General features: G+C 44.7%; 1 long non-coding RNA gene across 1 annotated transcript; it reads left to right on the forward strand.

Moving 5' to 3' along the window:
* Positions 1-192: 192 nt before the first annotated feature.
* LOC116878615 lies at positions 193-1,723 on the forward strand. The gene is made up of 2 exons (XR_004384858.1): positions 193-238; positions 348-1,723. It is a non-coding gene; the product is annotated as an uncharacterized LOC116878615 (long non-coding RNA).
* The last annotated feature ends 16,303 nt before the right edge of the window (positions 1,724-18,026 follow it).

Raw genomic sequence — 18,026 nt, forward strand, 5'->3', positions numbered from 1 at the left:
GCCATACTCAAGACAGGCCCCGGGGCCCTCCGCAGCGCTGGCGTCGCGCTAATGGCGTAAGACGGGGGCGGAGCCACTGGAGAACGCACCCTGACTGGAGTGGCGTTCGCGCTCCTGGTTTCCTTTCCCGGGCGGGGAAAGAGGTTCGTTCCGCCAGAAACAGCCTTCGCGGAGGAGCCGGGGCGGGATGTTTCAACTCCGGATGAAGAGGAAACGGAGGTCCTGGACGGGTCCAGCGGTAAGAGAACAGAACTGTGTATAATAATAGTAGTCATAGTTATATGTTCGGAGGGCTAATTTTACGTGAGGCTCTCTTCCCACACCAGGTTCTATCCCCGCGTTTACAGGTTACGTAGCTGAGAAGTGGTCAAGTCCGAATTGGAACCCACGTTTGTGCCCCTTCCACTACACCAACTACCTGTCCCAGGACCTTGTACGAGCTGTTGGCAGATCGCCTCTTGGTGGGTCTTAATTCGTTCAGTTACGTACTGAGCACCACCCTGTAGCAGCCCTGCCCAGCACTTGGGAAACAACAGAAACAAGAGTCGGTACCTCCTCCGTGGATCTTACTTTCAGGAAAGCTAAGCAGCAAATAAACAGAGGGAGACAGAGTTTGTAGATACTAAGAAGAAAGTGAACAGGATGCTGAGGTAAGAGGATAACTGGATGTGGGGACTTTTCCTAGTTGATGATCAGGGAAGGGTTCCTAGGAGGTAACATTTAAGCTGAGACCCCTGAGAAACGAAAAGGAGCTGACCGTTGGAAATCTGAGGAGGAGATTTCTGGGCGGGTGGAACAGCAGGTGCAAAAAATCTTAAAGTGCAAATAAGCTGAATATGTGCAAGGACCAGCAGAATGTTCACCGTAGCTGGAGCAGAGCAAGTGGAAGGAGAAAATGACAAAGAATGAGGTTGGAGAAGTGGGCAGGGGCTGTATCATACACCCTAGGGTCATGGTAATGACTTTAGATTTTATTCTATGACTGGAAGGTCTTTAACCAAAGAGTGATGCGGTCGAAGTTAGTTATGTTTTGAAAGATCATTCTGCTAGATAGAGAAATATGGGCAAGCAAGAGTGGAGACATGGAGAGCTGTTAAGAGGCTATTGGCATAATCCAGATGAGAGATTATTTTGATGCTTGAACTCAGGCAGCGGCAGCAAAGATGGGGTAGACGGATTTATGTATGTTTTGGGATACAGTTGACAGTATTTCCTGAAGGATTCGATTTGGAAGGTAAGAATAAGAAATGAAACAAGAGTAACTTATCCTGAGTCTGGCTTCAGCAACTGGAAGGATGATGGTGCTGGTGAAGGTGGGGAATCCACAGTCTTTTTCTGTCGTGGATAATTTGAGGATTTTGTGTGATATAGCAGAGGATAACTCAAGTAATTGGATATATATTGTGGTGCGGATGTCGTTGTCCTCTTTGTTGGCCATACGCCTACAGTGCGTTTCTCAGCCCCCCTTAAGTAGCAACCAGTGCTGTGCTCTCCCCAATGAAAAGTGAACAGGAGAGATGTGCACCGTTGTCGGGCTGGGTCCAGAAAATTTGTCAACAGGTGCTCTTACTTACTCTGCCAGCTAGACGATGATGAGAAGGTTCTGGAGAAGGCAAGGCTTCAAGATGGAAGATTGCTGAGTAGAGGAGAATCTCTGCTTCATTGACTTATATATCCACCCAGGACTGTTATATGGGGAAAAAATAAACCTTTATTGTTTGGATCTTTTATGTAGTTGAGTCTTTTTGTAATAGCAGCTTTGCCTGTGCTGTCTAATATAAATAAGAGCAGTGGTCCAGCAGCGAACTTTGGGAGGAAATTTCTAGATGAATTGACATTATTCAAATAGGAAATAAAAGGTGCTGGGATTTATTCATTTGTTGCTTCCATAATAATTTATCAGGTGCCTCGCTGTGTCAGGCACTGTGTTACATATAGAAATGCAGAGATGAAGAGCTCATACACTGAGTGTGGCAACTCAACTCATTGACTGTTACTCTACATGTTCTTCAACCACATTCCAAATACCGTTTTAGGGGCACGAGGGTGGCTCAGTCGGTTTCAGTTCAGGTCATGATCTCAGGGTCATGCGATGGAACCCCGTGTTAGGCTTTGGGCTCAGTGCAGAGTCTGATTGAGATTCTCTCTCCCTCTAGTTCACACTGTCTGTCCCTCAAATAAATAAAAATAAAATCTAAAAAAACAAGATTTTTTTATCAGAAAGACATGTCTAATTCTTATCCCCAATCTAAGTCAGATTTTCTTGTTGTCTCATAACTTACTTTCTTGTACTTACCACAGTTTTTATTTATGTGTTTGTTTGTTATTCTTTAGTGTTCTTTCCCCAACTAAGCTGTAAATGATCTCAAGAGAAAGAATCTTGGGGCACCTGGGTGGCTTAGTGGGTTGAAGCCTCTGCCTTCAGCTCAGGTCGTGGTCTCGGGGTCCTGGGATCAAGCCCCGTATCACGCTCTCTGCTCAGCGGGGAGCCTGCTTCCCCCTCTCTCTCTCTGCCTGCGTCTCTACTTGTGATCTCTCTCTCTCTGTCAAATAAATAAATAAAATCTTAAAAAAAAAAAAAAGAGAAAGAATCTTACCTGTACTATTGACCACATCCTCAAAACTTAATCCATTGCAGGTGTTTAATACATATTTGCTAAAGGAATCAGTGAATGGAGAAGGCAGAGCCCAGAGGAAGAAGTTTCCTCCATTTTTGCTGGGGAGGTGGCTGTGGTAGGCAACTTCTAATGTAGCCATCAATGATGCCCACCTCTAGGTATTCATGATCTTGTGTAATCCCCTCACCCTGCTTATGGGCTAATCTGGGGACTTGCTGCTTCTTCTTCTTCTTCTTCTTCTTTTTTTTTTTTAAGAGATCATACTGCTCTTTTTTTTTTTTTTAAGTTTTTATGTTTGTTTGTTTTAAAGAGAGAGAGCATGAGAGGGGAGAAGGTGAAAGGGAGAAGCAAACTCCCCATGGACCCAGGAGCCAGACGTGGGACTCGATCCCGGCACTCCAGAATCACGACCCAAGCTGAAGGCAGTCACTTAACCAACTGAGACACCCTGGCGCCCTGGGGACTTGATTCTAAGGATGAGATGTCCTGTCCCAGATTACATTACAGAAAAACTTTATCTTCCATCTTGGGCACCCTCTTTTACTCTCTTCCTCATTTGCTCTGAAAGAAGCCAGCTCAAATGTGAGGTTCTTTATTAGTTTCCTGGGGGCTGCCATAATAAATTACCATAAACTGGGTGATTTAAAATAACAGGAATTTTATTTTCTCACTGTTCTGGAAGCCAAAAGTCTGAATTCTATGTGTTAGCAGAGCTGTGCTCCCTATGAAGTCTCTAGGGGAGAATCCTTCCTTACCTCTTTAAGCTTCTGGTGGCTTGCAGCAGTCCTCAGCATTCCTTGGGCAACAGGAGTGCATTACTCCAGTCTCTGTCTGTCTTCACATGGCCTCCTTCTCTGTGGCCTCTTATGAAAACACTATCATTGCATTTAGGGCCTGCCCTAATCCAGTATGATTTTGTCTTAATTACATCTGCAAAGATGCTGTTTCTAAATAAGGTCACATTCTGAGGTTCCATGTGGACATAAATTTGGAGGGGAGGATACTAATCAGCCCACTATAGTTGCCTAGTAGAGGGGCCCACATGTCAAGGAACTACTGTCTCTTGCCAACTGACAATGAGAACCTGAGACCTGCCAAAGACCACATAAATGACCTTAGAATGGATCGTCCCCCAGTTGAGCCTTGAGGTGATTACAGCCTTCTGTGCCAGGAGGAAGCGCCCAGCTAAATTGTGCCCAAATTCCTGACCCACAGAAACTGAGATAACAAATGTTGTTTTTAGGACATCGAATTTGGGAGTAATTTGTCATGCAGCACAAATAACTAATACAGATTTTGGTGCCTGGAAGTGGGATGCTGCCATAACAACTACCTAAAATGTGGGAGTGGCTTAGAACCAGGCAGTGATGGGGCGCCTGGGTGGCTCAGTGGGTTAAGCCTCTGCCTTCAGCTCAGGTCATGGTCTCAGGGTCCTGGGATCAAGACCCACATCGGGCTCTCTGCTCAGCAGAGAGCCTGCTCCCCCCCACCTCTGCCTGCCTCTCTGCCTACTTGTGATCTCTCTTTCCCTCTCTCAAATAAAGTCTTTTAAAAACAGAAAGAACCAGGCAGTGAACAGAGGCTGGAATGATTTTTAGGAGTGCATTAAAGAAAGCCTATCTTGAAGAAACTTATTAGAAATATAGGCTTTGGGGGCACCTGAGTGCCTCAATCAGTTAAGTATCTGCCTTTGGCTTGGGTCATGATCCCAGAGTTCTGGGATGGAGCCCTGCATCCAGCTCCCTGCTCAGTGGAGAGCTTTCTTCTCCGTCTGCCCCTCACCCCGCGTGCTCTCTCAAATAAATAAAATAATTTTTAAAAATCTGGACATTGAAGATACTGTCAGTGAGGGCTCAAAGAAAGTAAGGAACGTGTTACTGAAAACTGGAGGAAAGGGGATCCTGGATATGAAGTAACACAAGGTTTAGAAACCGTGTCTTCCGCCATTATGTGGAAAGCGAGAATGTTCCCAATGAAGTGGGTGATCTAATAAGGCGGTTTCTAAGCAGAAGGTACTGCCTGGTTTTTATTAAACAGGAAGGAACCAAGACTTTACAGTTTTGAGATTTTAGTCTCTCTAGATGACAGCCAGTGCTAAAATTTAGCAGTGACTTTCAAGCAAGGATCAAACCCAGATTACTGCAAGGAAATGTGTCTGTCTTAGGGCTGCTGTTAGAAAATACCTGGCCCCCAAAATTCATGTCCTTGCACCCAAAATACATTCATTCTATTTCAACAGGCTCAAAACTTAACTCTCCTACCTCAGCTCCACTGTCCAAAGAACCTAAATATCATCTAAATCACATGTGGGTGACACTGTAGGTGTAATTCATCTTGAAACAAAATTCCTCTGTGAAATCAGATAAGTTACATGCTTCCAAAATACAGTGGTAAGACATGTGCAGGCTAGCCATTCCCATTCCAAAAGGGAGAAATCAGAAGAAGGAAAGGGGTGATGGGTGCCAAGCAAGTCCAAAACCTAGTAAGGCAAATACCATTAGATTTTTATTTTAAGGCTAGAGAATCCTCTCTGGTTTGAGATTCTGCCCTCTGGACCCATTGGGGTTGCAGTCCTACCCCTGCAGCTTTGCTAGACAAGGTCCCACTCACATGGCTCTGCTAGGTGGCCCAGTCCTGCCCCCAGGCCTCAGATGAATCCTCTCTGGCCTATCAAAACCAAGGCATTGGCCCTGATGATTCTGAATTGCCTTTGGGATCATCTTTCTCTTTTCTTGAAGAATAGTGCACATTCACAGCCACTTAACTTTGTTGCCCTGTTTTGTAGAATCTAAGAAGTCCAGAAGCCTTCCTTCATATCTTCCTGTCTTGGTTCCCTTCAGTTCAAACAAGCATTGTTTCTGCTCCTATAATCTCAATCATGTTAGTCTCTACTAACAAGTTTAAATACTTTATTTATTTATTTGACAGAGATCACAAGTAGGCAGAGGGGCAGGCAGAGAGAGAGGGGGAAGCAGGCTCCCTGGGGAGCAGAGAGCCTGATGCGGGCCTCGATCCCAGGACCCTGGGATCATGACCTGAGCTGAAGGCAGAGGCTTAATCCACTGAGCCACCCAAGCACCCTCTACTAACAAGTTTAGATGTATAATGTATTATCTCTACTCATGATAGTGTCTGTCATGTGATGGTCCAATCACATCTTTCGGTGTTCTCTTTCAAACACAATTTCTAATTTTTTGGAATGTGGACAGGCTGAGGATTTTCTAAATCTTTAGGTTCTAGTTCCTTTTGGTTTAACAATTCTTTCTTAGGCTCATCTCTTTCCTTTCACATTTTATTAGTAGGAGGAAGAATCAAGCTGCCCTTCAAACACGTCTTAGAAATAAATCTCTGTTGAGTATCCAGTTTCATTGCTCTCAAGTTCTGCCTTCAAAAGCACTAGGACACAGTTCAACCAAGTTCTTTGCCATTTTGCAATAAGGATTACCCTTTCTCCATTGTCCAACAACATGCTTCCCATTTTCCTCTAAGGCCTTACCAAAATGGACTTACCCATCCACATTTCTAGCATGCACCTCTTGACTCTTCCAGCCTCTCCCCATTACCCAGTTCTAAAGTCACTTCCACATTTTTAGGTATTTGTCACAGCAACACCCTCACTACTCAGTACCAAAATCTGTCTTCATCAGCTTGGGCTACTGTAACAAAATACCATAGACTGAGCATCTTAAAAATGGACATTTATTCCTTACAGTTCTGGAGGCTGGGAAGTCCAAGATCAAGATGTGGGCAGATTTGACTCCTGGCAAGACCCTGTTCCTGGCTTGCAGATGACCACCTTCTTGATGTGTCCCTCACATGGTGGAGAGAAAGCCATCTCGAGTCTCTTCCTTTTCTTGTAAGGACACTAATCCCATCATCCTCATGACCTCCTCCAAATGTAATGATGTAATGATGACCCAAAGGCCCTACCTCCAAATAACATCACAGTAGGGGTTGGAGCATCAACATATGAATTTGGTGGGGACCATAACATGGCCTAAAGGTAAAGTAGAAGGTGTGACTATATAATAGTTTGTGAAGACTTCAGACAAAGGTGGTACCTCAGAAGCCTGTTCAGTCATGGAAAAGGTCCTCTAGAGACACTCAGGGTGCTTCTCCCAGATCCTGTCAAACATAAGGCCTCTAGGATGCTTGAGGTCATTGTTCCGCAGCAGTCACGGCAGAAACTGAAGGTAGAGGAGGACTTTGTTCAGGGAGATTTGTGGGTGTGGCTTTAGTTTAATGGTGTGAACACCCATTAAGGTTCCAGGAAGCCCAGGAGTTCTTGAAAGAGTCATATTTGGACTCTTGGACTGAAGGAGAAAGAGACAGCACAGGCTGAAAAGAGGCCTTCAGACCTCCAGGATTCTGGCAGGAAGCCAACTGAGGTGCTCAGCTGCACATATGTGCTACTTTTTATGAAATAGGATGACTCAGAATGGAGCCAAGAGGCATGGATAATCATTCTCAGGCTCTGAGAACTCCTGAGGGAGTTGCCAACATTTGCCCAGCTGGATTTCAGATTTACTGTGGGCCAGTGACTCCTTTGGGCCTCTCAGAAGAATGTCCATCACTGTTGTCCTAGGCTGGTCCCACTGTAGTATGCTGGGGAGACAAATAATTTGCCTCCTTATTTTCATAAGTCTACAGATTGAAAAAATCTACAGATTGAAAAAATTGAAAAAAAAGATTGAATGTACTTAAGGAACTATACTTAAGGGATTAATTTACACCTAGACTTGATTTATTTTTGAGATTCTGGACTTCCTGCTGATGCTATAGTGGGATGAGGCTTTTGAGGCCCTTCAGAGGGAGATTTTTCATTTTTTGCATATGCAAAAGACATGAATCACTGGCTCCCAGAGGACAGGTTGTAGAGAGGGTAGCCTCTAGGATGGTGCCTGGTGATACCTTTGTGTAGACCGCCCCCCCCCCCGCCCCACTTGAAGGTGGCCTGGACTCGGTGATTTGCTTTTAATTAACAGAATATAGCAAAGTGGTGGAATATCCCTTCTAGGACTAGTTTACAAACACACTGTGATGTCTGTCTTGGGCTCCCTCTTGCTTTTTTGCTCATTAGCTCTGAAGGAAGTCAGCTGCCATGTTGTGGGCTGCCTTATAGAGAAGTTCACATGGCAAAGAACTTGTCTCCAGCCAGCAGCCCACAAGGCCCTGAGCCCCACCAAGAGCCATGTAAGTGATCTGGGAAGTTGATCCTCCACCGTTTGAGCCATAGGATGATGGCAGCCCCAGCCAACACCTTGATCGTTGTGAGGTTATGAGTCGAAGCCCCGTACTGGGTGTAGAGATTACTAAAGAAAAAAGCATTGTGGGTTTTAAGCTGCCACATTTGTAGTCATCTGTTCTGTAGCAATAGATAACTGATACAGGTGGTTAAAAAGAAGAGGCATGCAGGTGAGAGGTCACAGTGACCTGGACTGAGACGATAGCAGCAGACCTCGGAGAAGTGAACAGATCTGAGATGTATTTTGCACATGGATTCGGCAGGAGTTGGTGATGGACTGGATGTGGAGGATGCAGGGGAAGGCAGTGGCAAGGGTCATGCCTAGGTTATCCCAGGGCACGAGCTCCCAGTGGGGAGCGGTGACTTCCTAAGAGCAAACCCCCTGGGGGTAAAGAAGTATTTGTAGGGGCTCAATGAGTGAAATGTAAGGGTGGGTGGATGAGAACCTGCAGCCAAATGACACCACATGTCATTTTCTCTGATGCACAAGTGCCCCCTCATCAGTTTCAGAAGAGTGACCCTGGTAGGTAAGGGTTGGTGAGGATATGAGGAACGTGGAACCCTCATAAACTTTCATACGTTTTATACTGGTTAGTGTATAAGATGATTTACAGCTGTGGGAAACAGTTCGGCAGCTCCTCTGAGAGCTAACCAGAGAATTCCCATATGCTCCAGCAATTCTATCCTAGATATATACCCCAAAGAACCAAAAATAAGGATTCAAGCAAATACTTGTAAACAAATGTTCATAGCAGCACCATTCACAACGGCTGGAGATGGAAACATCCCAGATGTCTTTCAACACGTGAGCAGATTAACAAAATGTGGTATATCCATATGATGGAATATTATTCAGTCATAAAAAGGAAAGAAGCACGGATTCCTGCTACTAAACCTCAAAGACATGATGCAGAACAAGAGAAGCCAGAACAAAAGGTCACATATTGTATGATTTCATTCATATGACATTTCCAGAACAGACAAACCCATAGAGACAAAAACCAGACCAGTGGTTGCCAAGGCCTGGGTGGAGAAGGGAATTGGGAGTAACCATTTCATTGATACAGAATTCCCTTTTACGGTGATGAAAATGTTTTGAAATTAGATAGAGGTGTGGTTGTACAGCATTGAGAATGTGCTGAGTGCCACTGAATTGTACAGTTTAAAATAGTGGTCGATTTTATGTTCTGTGAATTTGACCTTAATTAAAAAAACCAATATGACAATTAGCCCCATTATTCTCAAAAGGATCTTTCCTTTTTATTTTATTTTTTTTAAAGATTTTATTTATTGATTTGACAGAGAGAGATCACAAGTAGACAGAGAGGCAGGCAGAGAAAGAGAGAGAGAGAGAAGCAGGCTCCCTGCCGAGCAGAGAGCCCGATGCGGGACTCGATCCCAGGACCCCGAGATCACGACCTGAGCCGAAGGCAGCGGCTTAACCCACTGAGCCACCCAGGTGCCCTGATCTTTCCTTTTTAAACTGAATTATTTCATAACACAGTTAAAAGGCCAGTTAAAGTATTAACAGACCCAGGCTACTAGATGAATTTTCTAAGTGCTTGGAACAAGGGTGGTGAACTTGTGAGTCTGACATGTTTAGTCAGTCACTTATTGGATAATCTGCTTGAGTAATTGCCAGGGAAGTATGTTCACTTTCTTTTCCTTTGGTGGCTTGGTATAGCTCTCATTCCAAGTGGGGTCTTTGAGGATTTGAGATAAGGAAGCAGTTGAAAACCATATAGCCTTTCTCCCTTCCCCCCCCTATGTTTTCCCTCTAGTTGGAGTTTCTTTTCCAGTTTCAGAAGCATTGTGTATGTCATCAGTTTTTAAGAGCTGAACAAGTATAGTGGTGCCTGTGAGGTTCAGTTGGTTAAACATCTACCTTCAACTCAGGTCGTGATCCCAGGGTCCTGGGCTCAAGCCCCATGTTCGGAAGCAGGGAGCCTGCTTCTCCCTCTCTCTCTCTCTGCAGCTCCCTCTGCTTGTACTCTCTCGCTCTCTCTGTCAAATAAGTAAAATCTTAAAAAAAAAAAAAAAAAGTTGAACAGTATAGCAGTTTATGCAAACAGTGGAAATCGATGAACTCACTACCAGAGGCAGCCTTTGTTAATTCTTTCCTGCTGCCCTTCTCTGAAACCAGGTTGGCATTTACCTGCCCCTAGCATAGCACCTGTAATGGCAGCTGGCTTTTGTGGAAACACAAATTACCTCCTTTCCAGAAACTCTGCAGAAACCCAAGCTTTATTCTGTGGTAGGAACTAACACCTCTAAGATAATCTTCACCTACCTTATCTTATTTAACCTCCTAGCAGCCCTGGGAGGTGGGCGCAGACAGACAGATGACTGTCGTCATCCCTGTTTTATAGATGAGGAAATCGTCATCCCTGTTTTATAGATGAGGAAATAAAACTAATCGAGGTTAACTAGGCTTAACCAATCTTCAGTAATTGATCCAAAAATATTTATTGACAACCTACTGTGTGCCCAGCAATGGGCTGGATCACCCAGCTGTTAAGTGGCAGCTCATCCTGGAACCGAGAACAGACCTGATTCTGGTGCCATAGCCCCATTTTCCAACCCAAGCCACCATCAATGTAGCTGAGGCAAGGGTTACTGCAATGTGCTCCTTACTGCACCTTGCCCAGAAGTCTTCCCACCTACTCAAGACAAGAATAAATTAGTTGGTCTGAAGGCCTAGCAATACCCCTTCTAGCATAGTACTTCCAAAACCTTAAGGTGCAGACAGATACCACGGGGATCTTATTCAAATGCACGCTTGGGTTCACTCTGCCTGAGCTGGGGCCTGAGAGTCTGTATTTCTCACAAGTACCCAGGTGATGTCAATGCTGCTAATTTATGACCCATTCTTTGCCTCGCAGGGTTCCAGTGCTCCCTTAGCCACTGTCTTCAACCTTGAGAGGCCATCTTCCACGCCTCCATGTCCCAGGCCCATGTTCCTGAGTTCAGAATAATGCAGGCCTTGAGTGGCACCCCAGTTCAGTTTTGTAGTATATCACTTCAGGCATTGTAACACACATTCACTGAGCACCTACTCTAGGGATACAAGTTGGTCTCTACCATCAGAGAATTCAGGGTTTAAAGAAGGAAACAGGGGGTGCCTGGGTGGCTTAGTCTGTTAAGCAGCTGCCTTCGGCTCAGGTCATGATCCCCGGGTCCTGGGATTGAGCCCTACATCAGGCTCCCTGCTTGGCGGGAAGCCGGCTTCTCCCTCTCCCTCTGCCTGCCTCTCTGCCTACTTGTGCTCTCTCTCTCTGTGTCAAATAAATAGATAAATTCTTCAAAAAAAAAAAAAAATGAAGGAAGCAGATCAAGTAAAAGATAATATAGGCAACACGCGCAAGTCTGGGCTAAGTACAAAGTGCGCTTAGGGCTGGAGGACATACCAGGTCCTGAAGGAAGTGAGTTGAGTACCATTCCAGAGAAGACATGGGTTGGGGACTAGCACTGATGATTTAAGACATTGTAGTGAGAGTGAAGGGACCAGCAGCATGTTTGCCAGGGCAAGTCAAATGAAGGAGAAGCTCCAGGACTCCGTGCTCAAGAGTTGTGGGGTTATCAGATCCAAGGATAGCTGGTGCTCTAGTGCAGTCAAGTTCTATTCCAGCTTGGACAAGTCGTACAGTCCCTCCGAGCAGTTAGAGCCTGGTGAAAGCTCATCATCAGTCAGAACAGAAATGCTTTGCTCAATTTTACAGAAATAACGTGCCCAGAGGCACACTAATCATCACACCCCAGGGGGGCTCTTTCTCCAGGTGACTTGAAAGTTCCAGTAATAAACTGGAAATCAGCAGGAGAAACCGACTGGAACACTGGTTTTCCGTTGTGGTGGTGTCTTCCTTTTTTTAACTGTGATTTTTCGAAATAATATTCTCCCTATTGTGTTTGCTGGTTATAAAAGTAATATTACCTGAATATCCATTAGTAGGGGCTTGTTCAATAGCTTATAAACACGCATTAAATAACAGGGTAGCCATTGGACAAGAGGCCTATTATATGCACTGAAATGAAAGATGCTCATAGTAGAAAAAGTGAAAAGCAGTAAGCGTTCGATATAAAGGCAATGCTTCTCATAAGTAACAATGAAGGATTGTATAAAAGTTTTATTATTGACACACACACAGTTTTCTATACTTCTGATGTGTTTTGTTTTGTTTTGTTTTGTTTTTTAAAGATTTTATTTATTTGACAGAGATCACAAGTAGACAGAGAAGCAGGCAGAGAGAGAGAGGGAAGCAGGCTCCCTGCTCAGCAGGGAGCGCGATGCGGGACTCGATCCCAGGACCCTGAGATCATGACCTGAGCCGAAGGCAGCGGCTTAACCCACTGAGCCACCCAGGCGCCCCACTTCTGATGTTTTTATATGCACTTGTAAATGTGTGTTTATCGTGAGATAGTCAGGGATGTGCAGACCAGCAGGAAGTACAATTATTTGTGGCAGGTGGTTGATTTACCGGTTACCACTATTCTCCAGGAGAGGTCCTTGATTTGCTGAACAAGTTTGGAGGTGAGTGAGGGGGAGCAAAGTGTGCCCAGCTGGTTCGCTGTGTGGTGGAAAAGGATGAGTCAGGGGAATGCTGGGAGAGAGGAAGAGGAGGGGCCATGGAGAGTGAAGAACAAGAGAAAAGGAAACCCCTGGGCTAGGGGAAAGGGAGAGGATGCGTATCGGGGTAGGAAAGGACTGGACTGAGAGTTTGAACCCCATGTGACGTGTCACTTCAATCTTGTTCCTCCAAAAAGCTTAAGTAAGTTTTGCTTTCAGGCATATATTTGATTTGGAGCAGATCTACACAGTTCTGAGTCCTGTTTCAAGATTAACACTGGGTGATACCAGAAGCTGCCCAGCAGGCCCAGTCACATCGGAGTTTGTTATGTGATTTTTTTTTCCCCCTACAAAAATGGAAGTCTAACCCAAGAGAAATGAAAATATGTCCACCCAAACACTTGTGCATGAATGTTCCTAGCAGCGTGATTCATAATAGCCAAAAAGTGAAAACAGAAGATAAATGGACAGACAAAATGTGACCTGTCCCTATGCTGAAATAGTATTGGGCCATACAAAGGCAAGAAGTGCTGATGCACGCTACACTGTGCATGAATCTTGAAAACATTCCACTAAGTGAAGGAAGCCAGACAGAAGAGGTCACATACTGTATGACTCTACTTATATGAAATGTCCACGACAGGCAGATCTCTAGACACAAAGTAAATTAGTGATTGCCAGGGAGGAGGGGAATTGGGGGAATGGGAAGGGGGGGCAGTTGGAAGATGAAAGCCAAGGAGTATGGGTTTCTTTTTTGGACGATGAAAATGTTCTACAGTTGGCTGTGATGATATGAACGTACTAAAAATTTGAATGATGTGCTTTAAATAGTTGAATTGTATGGTTTGTATGATATACAGCAATAAAATTGTTCAAGTAAGGGATGGAGGGAGGGAGGGAGGGAAGGAAAGATGGGAGGAAGGAAGGAAACAAAGGGGAGCCAACCTTCCGTTCTTATGATAAACCAGTGTCTGTCAAACTTCAATAGACATACCAACCACTGAGGGCCTTGTTAAAATGATTCCTAGGTGTGGGAGTGGAACCTGGGGTTCTGCATTGCTTCGAAGCTGCCTGGTGATGCAGTTGCTTCTACGTGGTCCTAGGTGGTTCTGGTGAGCGAGTGTAGACACCTCCATGGTGCCCGTCACTCAACAGCCCCTGCCTAGGTGATGGGCCTAACTACAAGCGAGTGCCATATGAACCCATCCTCCAGCCACAGCTGACTGGCTCAGGAATGGGCATCTGACCCAAGCTGGGCCAAAAGGAAGCTCCTGGCAATTGAGACTTAAACATTAAGCCAGTCAGAGGTCATGGTGTCCAGGCTGAGGCAGTCATTGTCTGTCCCATGATATTGAAGTGGTGAAAGCCCTTCTGCGGAAAAAGGAGAAGGCTGTGGAGAGAAGCAGAAAGGAACAGTATTCCCGGCTTACTGCACTTCTTGTCCCACAGCCTTCTCCAAACATCTCCCTTTTGCTTAGAGTGGCACCTCGTCCCTCTAAATGCCATCAAATGGCCACTGTTGTTTTTTTTTTTTAGTGGGCGTTTAAGTTGTTTGATTTTTCTGCTAGTAGAAATAGCAGTGACATGCTTTTCACACTTGTCCAGTTGTTTTCTTGGATACATTTTTAGCAGTGGATTCACTGGAGAGGTCGAACTACGTTATGTTCTCCCATAGCGGGAGAGCACATGCTGGTGGTGGTGGTGTTTGTTTTTTCACCTAAACTTCTGTTCTCCACATATATCATAATAAGATCTTACAGTCTGTGAACGGAAAATTTAAGCATTTGCTGAACTTGACTTGGCTCCAGTCCTTCATCTTCTCAGAGTTGGAAGGAACCTTAGCAATCCCATCCTGCATTTCCTCAGCTTTGGAACACTTCCCTTGACCCTGTCTGAATCATCTCGCACACAGCCTTTTTTGCCGCTGGCTTCCCTCACCGTGTGCCAATGGCCCAGGTCTCTCCTTTGGGAGCCACAGAAACACCATCGCTTTCCTGGGACAGCTTTTCATGTGTCTCACTTGTTAGCCTTGCTACTGACTGTGATAAAAAAACAAAAGCAAAAACATATAAGGTAAAATTTACCATCATAACCATTTCTAAGTGTATAGTTGAGGGGATCTAAGTATATTCACATTGGTGTATACTCAGTCTCCACAGCTTTCTCATCCCACAAAACTGCAATTCTGTACTTATTAAACAACAGCTTCACTTGGTAGCCTTTTGAAGCCCAAATGGAAAAGTGGATTTGAAAAAGTCACACTTCCTAAAGAATTGTAATACCTCACTTGACAGTTGTGATTTCCAGCTGAGAAACAAGACACAGTGGTTACTCAAATATACAGGCATATGACACTTCGATGTAGCTTAAAAATAAACTGTCAGACTCTCCATTTTTATCACCACCATCATCATCATCGTCATCATCTACCATCACCAGATAATGTACAGAAGTGACATCCTTTCTGCCACCCTGGCAATGGGATTAAAGAGAGGAGTCTTCTCCCTCTCCCTCTCCTTCTGCTGCTCCCCCTGCTTGTTCTCTCCCTCCTTCTCTGTAAAATAAATAAGTAAAATCTTAAAAAAAAAAAAAAAAAAAGAAAAGAAAGACAGAAAAAGAAAAGGAAAGAAAGTAAGGAAAAAAGAAAAAAGGAAGCAAACACCAATCTTTCTGAAGGAAGTTCTGGTCCCTCTTAAGTGCAGTCCCCAGACCAGCGGTAGCAGCATCATCTGGCACTTAGTAGGTACCCCTTAAATATTTCTTCTTGGGGCCACAAGATTGGGAGCCAGATTTATATTTCACTGATTTTTTTCTTACCGTGTGTATTTCCTTTTGAAAAAAGGTTAATAAAATCAGTATGAATCAATATCAATAAATACCAGTCCCCTTTTATCCTTCACAAAATTGCTGAATGAGAGCTGGAAGTGACCATAGGGATTACGCAGCTTGTTGGAGTTACCCCAGATAGCTCTGTGACTCTGGCTGCTTTATTTTTTTTTATTCGAGGGGAAATTCATAACATAACATTGGCCATTTAAGGTAAACAATTCTTTGTCATTTGTTACATTCACAGTGATATGCAACTAGGTTTTTAAACATTACAGTTCCAGAACATTTTCATCATCCCAAAGGAAACCCCACACCCATTAAGTAGTCACTCCCCAACCTCCAGCCTTTGTAACCACCAGTCTACTCTCCACCTCTATGGACTTGTCTATTCTGGACTTTTCATATACATGGAATTCTACACTATGTGGCCTTCTGTGTCTGGCTTCTTTCTCTCAGCCTCATATCTTTGCGGTTCATCCATGTTGCATCATGTGTCAGTGCTTCCATCTCTTTTCATGGTTGAACATATTCCATTATGTGAATAGGCCACATTCTGTTTATCCCTTTATCTGGTGATAGACATTTGGATTGTTTTCCACCCTTTGGCTACTGCCAGTAGTACTGCTGTGAACATTCGTGTATAAGATTTTGCAGGAGTCTCTCTGTTCAGTTATTTGGGGTACGTGACCCTGGCCTCTTGATTCCCTCATTGCATTGCCTGCCAGACGTAACTAGCGTACACTGTGTCCTAACACGGTCTTCGAAAGACCCCACCAAGTAGGTGTGTCAGCTCTTGGAGAAGATGGCGCTGTAGTTGTACCTAATGCCCACGAGGTGGCGCTGACACTTAAATTAAAAAAAAAAAACCTGCCTGGCCAAGCCAGTTCTCCAGGTTACCAGGAAAGTTCCTGGTGTCCTTTATTCAACCAGAAGCCAAGCATTTCCTCTTGGATACTCAGCAAGACCAAAGGCAGAAACAGCAGCTTTACACCCAATACTCCTGTGACTGACCCATATACAAATACCCAGAGAGATTAAGTTGTTCATAACCTGAGACCTTTGTTTTTCGTCAGACAGCTACTTAGGGGACCTGATTGGTTCCTGTCCCTGAAAACATGAGGAGATTAGTAAGTGTCTAGGATGTCTAAGTCTCAACATTATATGATTTAGTTTTGGAATCTAGGTAAGATTTGGCGGGGTGAGGTCCAGAGACAACAATCAAGAAAGAATTCTTTGAAGCAAAATGGGGTTTTCTTAAAGCACCGGGACAGGACCCCTGGACCGAAAGAGCTGCTGCCCCAGGATTGTGAGGAGTGACTGATTCTGTACTTTGGAATTGAGGGAGGTAAGGAAAAGGGAGATTTTCAAAAGAACTTCCAGATGCTTAAGAGGATTTACAAGACACTGGAGGCATCACCATTGTCAAGTTAAGGTTGTTTTTCCCTCCAGCAAGGCATTAACATTAAGACAGTTGTGAGCTTCCTGGAGGAATATTATATTCTGCCTCCATCAAGGATTTGTCAACAGACTGCAGATTATAAGGGCATTTAATTTTTAAAAGATTTTATTTATTGTCACCAAGAAAGCATGGACAAGCAGGGAGAGCGGCAGGAGAGGGAGAAGCAGGCTCCCCACCAAGCACAGAGCTCAATCCCAAGACCCTGGGATCATGACCTGAGCCCAAGGCAGACCCTTAACCGCCTGAGCTACCCAGGTGCCCCAAAAGCATTTAATCTTATCTACATTTCCTTCTGGAAGTTAAGTTATTGACAAGAAGGCTTTTTTTCTTTTTTTAACTTTTTAAAATTTATTTGACAGAGACAGAGGCAGGCGGGGATGGGGGAAGCAGGCTCCCTACAGAGCGCAGAGCCCCATGCTTGGCTCTGTTGGGTCCCCAATGTTGTGTCCCCCAGTAATGGGTCCGTGATTAAAAGAGCGAGACTGATACAAAGCGAAGGTCAAGCAAAGCTTTATTTTACGCCAAGCATAGAGAATCAAACCTGCCAGCCGGGGGCCACGCCTCTTACAGAGAGGGCGACCCCTCCCTGCCTCACAGACTAACTTTTATAGAGCAAAGGCTGTGTGGTTGAGCCTGACCACACGCCGGTGGCCAATGAGATTGCAACACACAGAAAAAGCTGCACAGTCATGCTAGGTCACACACGGGTGGCCAATTGTACTACAGTTCACCCCATAGTAGCTGATGGAGCAGGAGGCTGGCTGAAGACAAAGCGAAAGCTGGCACCTTGCACCCCTTCTCCACCCGCTCCCCTCGGTAATGTGACATTCCTCAGGCACCCCTGACTGCCATAAACGAGAAACAAATCGTTAACTTGCAGAGATCACAATCCTACAAGACAGGAGTCTCCCTTGGTTTACAAATGTCCTAGAGATCTACAAAGAAGTGACCTTATCAATAGCACAATTTCCAGAGGCAGATAACTCAGTTCCTCAAGCCCTAAATAAAGTTAAATTTCTTCTAAACCCAAATCTCACTAGCAAAGATGCTTGATAGCAGAAATGTGCGTGGCTTACCAAAAGGCAACATTGATCAAGCCGCAAGGCCTCCAGTATCCCGGCACCTTGTAGGCCCTCTTTAGCATATGAAAGCTCCATTGAAACCTCCCTTCCCCTCTCCTTCCCCCAACCGCAGGGTACAGAACCTGCCATCCCTCACAACCTGGGGCAGCTGCTCTTCCTGCCCATGGGTCCTGTCCCCGTGCTTTAATAAACCATCATTTTGCACCAAAGATGTCTCAAGAATTCTTTC

The sequence above is a fragment of the Lontra canadensis genome, unplaced genomic scaffold (assembly GCF_010015895.1).
Source record: "Lontra canadensis isolate GAN:19392208 unplaced genomic scaffold, GSC_riverotter_1.0 scaffold58, whole genome shotgun sequence".
Lineage (NCBI taxonomy): Eukaryota > Metazoa > Chordata > Mammalia > Carnivora > Mustelidae > Lontra > Lontra canadensis.